The following is a 7,708-nucleotide window of genomic DNA, read 5'->3' on the forward strand; positions in this document are numbered from 1 at the left end:
ATAACTCCATAAAAAAAAAAAACAAGAAAAGTCACAAAGCTAAAAGTCCAATAATATAATATTGAAGGATATAACTTAAAAAAATAATTTAAAAACACCAAAGTCAACTGAGCTAATTTTTAAAATTCATAACTTGGGTTATGAGACCAAATTACCATATAAAAGACAAACAAAAAAAATACATGAAACAAAACTGTCAACCATCCAAAATTAAAAATAAAACAAATAGCAATCAAATGAATGAGAAAGAAATCTTGTATAAAAATTAAATGAAATAAAACAATGAGGGATGTAATTGAAAAATAAAATAAATCAAGAAAATGATATAAAAAAATATAGCAATCAAAAGAATAAAGACTAAATCTGGTATAAATATTAAATGAAATTAAAAAAATAAAATAAATGAAGAAAATTAAAAAAAAATAGCAATAAAAGAAATAAAAATCAAATAGTTGAAATTGAATTTCAAGTTTTTGAACTTCAAAAACTAATTTTAACTCATTTTCTATTAAAAAAACCTTAAAAACCCTATATGAATATCATTAAACTCATTTTCAAACCTAAAACATCCTTAACCATTTTCAAGATAATGAACTTTCTCTCTCTTTAAACTTTTTTATCGATATTTTCTTTCCTTTCTCAATATACAAGAACCAAAATATTAGGAAAATAAAGTTTAGTATCAAAACGTGAATTGTCAAAATAAAAACAACTAAATGATAGAAAAGATGAAATTTTAGGGATTGATCTAAATTTTTCCACACTAAAATCTAAATGGGGCTTTTTTTGGTTATTCATCAAATATAATACTCGTTTTTTAATTTATATTTTCAACCACAATTAAATTCTAATTTCATAAAATTAGAATCCAATTCATCTTCAAATATAATCAAGACTTAGCATGTGCGAGAAAACATAAACTGAATGAAATGAAAAAAAAAAGAAGAAGTGGTATAGTAACATTTGAGAATGAAATTGCAAACATTAATAGCTTGACAACCAAAATGAAAAAAAAAAACTACACAGTTGAAAATGAATAGTGAAAATCATGATGAAATTATAAGGATAGTTATAGTAAGTTAGGCTATAATGAAATACCCTGTTTTTTTTTAATTATATACTTGATAGATGGCCGTGCTAAGCTGCAAGTTGAGTTATTTTTTTTATCATAAAAAAAATACTTAGATAATGATAGCATTTTTAAAAGAGTAAAAAGAATCTAAAACCCAAATTATTGATTCTAGTAGGTTCAATAAGCTTGATTAATTTAATAATATAATTATATATAAAAAAAAAGTAAGTGAAAATAAAAAAAAAATGGCAATGACTAATAAAAGAAACGAACACTTATTAAAATTATGAAAATATACCCTATAAATATTTTTAAAATATCTTATTAATCTTATTTGATAACAAAGTAAAAATTAAATAAAAACGGGATAATCTTATTGAGAGAAAAATAAAATAAAAATCTAAAATTTAGCTACTAACAAATTAAACTTTGAAGGACAAATTGAAAAAACAAATTTAAAAAGAGAAAAAAAAACTTGATTCTAATCAGCATGACAAACTTGCAATCTACTCGTAAAGGTGGAAAAACCTCATACAAAAAAAAGTTGAATAAAAAATAGAGATCAACTTTTAAGTAAACAAAATAATGAATGGCTAAATTGAAAAAAACAATAAAAAAATATTGAAAAAAAACTAAGTGAATCTTAGTTCAATCGACTAACTCGTGACTCAGGATATGAAATTGTAATAATTCCATAAAAAAAAAAAGTCACAAAGCTAAAAGCCCAATAATATAATATTGAAGGATATAACTTAAAAATAATAATTTAAAAACACCAAAGTCAACTGAGCTAATTTTTAAAATTCATAACTTGGGTTATGAGACCAAATTACCATATAAAAGACAAACAAAAAAAATACATGAAACAAAACTGCCAACCATCCAAAATTAAAAATAAAACAAATAGCAATCAAATGAACGAGGAACAAATCTTGTATAAAAATTAAATGAAATAAAACAAAAAGGGATGTAATTGAAAAATAAAGTAAATCAAGAAAATGAGATAAAAAAATATAGCAATCAAAATAATAAAGACTAAATCTGGTATAAATATTAAATGAAATTAAAAAAATAAAATAAATGAAGAAAATTAAAAAAAAATAGCAATAAAAAAAATAAAAATCAAATAGTTGAAATTGAATATGATAAATGAAAAAAATTGAAAGTGGGTGAAATTGAAATATAATTCTAATTTCATAAATTATTTCAAATGAAATAAATAATAATAAAAGAAACATTAAATAAATTTGAAGGAAAAACATTACAGGGCTATTTTGAAAAATTAAAGGGTTTGACACGAAAACAAAGAAAAAAAAAGAAGAAAAGATCATCAACATCAAACCAAATGTTCATTGACCATACAAGTTATCTAGGCATGTAGAAGACATCGAGGAGATTCAAACATCGTTCTAGAATTCAGTATTTGGCCATTAGGTGACGTTGCATAGGACACCCGAAATCCACAGGTACAACCCACACAAATACATTAGCTTTTTATATATCTTTAATAAGATATTTGTTTAAGGACATTCATTCTACCATAAAAAAAATATTGAGAAGATTTGAAAAGAAGAATTTTTGCAACCATTTATAGATATTAATAATAATCGTTGAGATGGACAACTATATATGGTAGGATTTTGGTTGAATCCTCAGCTTCAATATGATACAAATCTAATAAATAAATATATGAATACCATTTTGAACTTCTAGATGTTATAAAAAAAATATGCATATATAAATCCAATATTATAATGCGAACTTACAAGTGATACGAAGTTGTCTACAAATGCTGAACATGATTTTAATCAAGTATCCGCGATAAATTATTACACTATGTTGCCTATAGGTATATAATATATTATTATTTTTATATTTAGAGTAATTTAAATATATTATTATTGACACCTGTTAATTTTATGTATAGATGAATTCTTAAAATTATTAACAATTATGATACATCTTTAATAAGATATTTGTTTAAGGACATTCATTCTACCATAAAAAAAATATTGAGAAGATTTGAAAAGAAGAATTTTTGCAACCATTTATAGATATTAATAATAATCGTTGAGATGGACAACTATATATGGTAGGATTTTGGTTGAATCCTCAGCTTCAATATGATACAAATCTAATAAATAAATATATGAATACCATTTTGAACTTCTAGATGTTATAAAAAAAATATGCATATATAAATCCAATATTATAATGCGAACTTACAAGTGATACGAAGTTGTCTACAAATGCTGAACATGATTTTAATCAAGTATCCGCGATAAATTATTACACTATGTTGCCTATAGGTATATAATATATTATTATTTTTATATTTAGAGTAATTTAAATATATTATTATTGACACCTGTTAATTTTATGTATAGATGAATTCTTAAAATTATTAACAATTATGATACATCTTTAATAAGATATTTGTTTAAGGACATTCATTCTACCATAAAAAAAATATTGAGAAGATTTGAAAAGAAGAATTTTTGCAACCATTTATAGATATTAATAATAATCGTTGAGATGGACAACTATATATGGTAGGATTTTGGTTGAATCCTCAGCTTCAATATGATACAAATCTAATAAATAAATATATGAATACCATTTTGAACTTCTAGATGTTATAAAAAAAATATGCATATATAAATCCAATATTATAATGCGAACTTACAAGTGATACGAAGTTGTCTACAAATGCTGAACATGATTTTAATCAAGTATCCGCGATAAATTATTACACTATGTTGCCTATAGGTATATAATATATTATTATTTTTATATTTAGAGTAATTTAAATATATTATTATTGACACCTGTTAATTTTATGTATAGATGAATTCTTAAAATTATTAACAATTATGATACATCTTTAATAAGATATTTGTTTAAGGACATTCATTCTACCATAAAAAAAATATTGAGAAGATTTGAAAAGAAGAATTTTTGCAACCATTTATAGATATTAATAATAATCGTTGAGATGGACAACTATATATGGTAGGATTTTGGTTGAATCCTCAGCTTCAATATGATACAAATCTAATAAATAAATATATGAATACCATTTTGAACTTCTAGATGTTATAAACAAATATGCATATATAAATCCAATATTATAATGCGAACTTACAAGTGATACGAAGTTGTCTACAAATGCTGAACATGATTTTAATCAAGTATCCGCGATAAATTATTACACTATGTTGCCTATAGGTATATAATATATTATTATTTTTATATTTAGAGTAATTTAAATATATTATTATTGACACCTGTTAATTTTATGTATAGATGAATTCTTAAAATTATTAACAATTATGATACATCTTTAATAAGATATTTGTTTAAGGACATTCATTCTACCAAAAAACAAATATTGAGAAGATTTGAAAAGAAGGATATTTCCAACCTTTTATAGATATTAATAATAATCGTTGAGATGGACAACTATATATGGTAGGATTTTGGTTGAATCCTCAGCTTCAATATAATACAAATCTAATAAATAAATATATGAATACCATTTTGAACTTCTAGATGTTATAAACAAATATGCATATATAAATCCAATATTATAATGCGAACTTACAAGTGATACGAAGTTGTCTACAAATACTGAACATGATTTTAATCAAGTATCTGCGATAAATTATTGTACTATGTTGCCTATAAGTATATAATATATTATTATTTTTATATTCAGAGTAATTTAAAAATATCATCTGACATTTATTAATTTCATATAAAGATGAATGTGAATAATATATGAAAGTTGTGCTTTAAATCTATAAAAATTAGCTATATGTGTTTTTTAAATCAAACCTGTGAGAAATTGGAGTGTATTTTTAAAGTATCCACTCTAAGAAGAGAAATATATTGGAGTATGAAAAAATTAGTAACTTTTTTATATCCACTACAATTTGAGATTGAAACAAAAATATGTTTTTTTCCTCTAATTCTTCAAATATTATTTTATCTTATTAAGTATAATCACTAATATTTATATTGTGTTTACCTTCACTTTGAATATAAATGAATTATTAGAAATGTCAAAATTATGATTCAATTAATTTAAAATTATTTTGTGACACTAAAATTGGAGTAATAAAAGATGTTTTGTCAACTTTGACAATTAAAGAAGAAAAGAGCTTTCATTATGATTTATCAATAATAACCATTCAAGATACTTCAAGTGATGATAATGAATGATTAATTCTTTAGTTATTGATTTTTTAAGTAAGGTATTATTTAACATGCAATATTTATTCATTAATTGTGCTTTAATTGTAAATTTAATAAATATCGATGAGAATAAAGATAATTGTGATGATAAAGTTATAAAGAAGCATGATGATATTTTGATAAGCGATGACAAAGTCGGCTTAATCTTATCGATATTTAATTTAAATTTTGTTTTTGTAGACATCAAAGAATTTACTATGTTTATTCAACCAAAATGAAGGTGGTGGTGTTTTTTATTTTATGTTTTTGGATGTTTTGTTTTAAATATGGATGTTTCATTTTTTTTAGAATTTATGTTTGGTTTCTATTTTGGATATTAGATTAAATTTATGTGGTTAGTTTAAAATTAAAATTTGATTTAGATGTATATTTTTAATTTTATTGTTGTTAATTTAAAGTGAAAGATTTAAACCATATTTTATTTTGAATGGTGAAGTAATTGAATTGTGTTGTTGCTGTGGGAAAGAATTATGATGGTAAGCTAATGCTGGTAATAGCTAGGCTATGGTTTTGAAGCTGCTTTTTTTTGTTATTTTTAACGCAGGAAGCATTGGAGTTGGTAATGTCACTATTTCTTTTTTTCATGTCAGTAGCTTTGTTATAATTTTTAAAAATTTTTTTTTAGTTGATCTAAGTGAATCCTCTCAACTTTAAAAAAAATTTAGTTGATCTAAGTGAATCCTCTCAACTCCAAATATGATTGTTATACCGAGTTCATTCTGATGAAGTTTAATAGTTATATTTTTTATATAAAAAAAAACCATACAGATCCATATATATATTATAAAATTGATCTCTCTCACAACATGTAAAAAAAGAAAAAAAAAATTGTATTCATTAATAAGAATTAAAAAAAGAAATCTAACATAAAAAAAATTTACACAAAATTTTTAATAAGTTTTTTGAATAAGATGTAATAGAATTTTTTATTATTAAATAATATCATTAAACCATTCTCAACTTTCAGCTAATTAATTATGGTATAGTGCAGATATTATGATATGTGTTAGTCAGGGTTTGATGGTTGTTGGGTTGGTTCTAGGTGGCTAGGTTGATTGAAGGTTATCGAGAAAGGGAAGCTATTATGACATGGCTGATTTACGAAAAGAAGAGGAAATGGGTTTGATTGCCTATGTTGTTTTTGTAATGGTTAAATTAACGAAGAAAATTTTGGCAGATGAGGGAGAAAATTTCCTGTGATGGTTTATTTTAGAGTTATAATCTTTATATTATTTGTTGCAAGTTGTTTTAAATAATTTTTGTATTGTATCATTGTAGGTTATGAATACGTTTCTTCTAGTAATCTTTAATAATTTCTAATTTTATATTTATTTATTTTTGAATTTTATTTTTTAATTAAGTAGAATAATCTTTAATACATGTATAAAATATAAATATGATTATATTAATTATATGATGAACATAACTAGTTATTTCTTAAATATTTATATATGTTATTTTATTTTTCAAGTTCATATCCATTCTTAAATTTTTACTTACATTCTGTTGAATTAAATTTTATTCAAAATAATATTCATTTATTTTGATAATTATATGAATATTTATTATATCTTAATATCAGGATACTTATTAAAAACCTAATGTTAATATAAAGTAGTTAATTTATACACATATAGTAATATGTATACCTAACTAATAAAAAAAGCAACAACATGTGACGACTGATCCTCTCATAATTATTGGGACCAGAAACTTCGTCTATTAACATAACTTTAAAGTTGTTTGTTATTTATTATCTAACATATATTTCACTATCATATAATAATATACTCAATGTGTGTGTATATATATAAACATCTGTTTTAGTGTTTATTCTTTTATTATCTCACAATTTATGGTTTATAACTTATAAATATCTATTAAATGTTATTTTTTTACTGAGTTGATAGAATTACATTTCTTTTTTAATATTATTTTTAGATTTTTAGTTTTTATTAACAGATTAACTTTATTAAGAGCTTTTGCTTCCTTTTTTGTTGATATGATTTACTTGTTCTCGTGAAACTCTTTTTTAGCCTTGATTTGATACCTTACAATACTCAACTATTATATTATTTAGATTTTTATATTTAATAAACATTATAAATTATTTTTTTTACTGGTTTTGAAAAATATTTTAAAAGTTTACAAGCTGCAAAAAGTTTCCATGAGAAGTATATGGGAAGCTTATTACAAGTGAGATGAGGTGTTGTTATAGTGCCACTTCTACATTAATGATCACGACCCAGAATTTGGATCGTGATATTTGGCTGGTTGGTGTGGCTGCCATTGAAATTTTAGGAGAAAGGGAGAGAAGGCCTGGACCGATTTTGTGTTCTTGTAGGGGACAATGGTGTTACTGGTGTGTTTCTTCTCCCA

The sequence above is a fragment of the Populus euphratica genome, unplaced genomic scaffold, assembly GCF_000495115.2.
Source record: "Populus euphratica unplaced genomic scaffold, PopEup_1.0 scaffold110.1, whole genome shotgun sequence".
Taxonomy (NCBI): Eukaryota; Viridiplantae; Streptophyta; class Magnoliopsida; order Malpighiales; family Salicaceae; genus Populus; species Populus euphratica.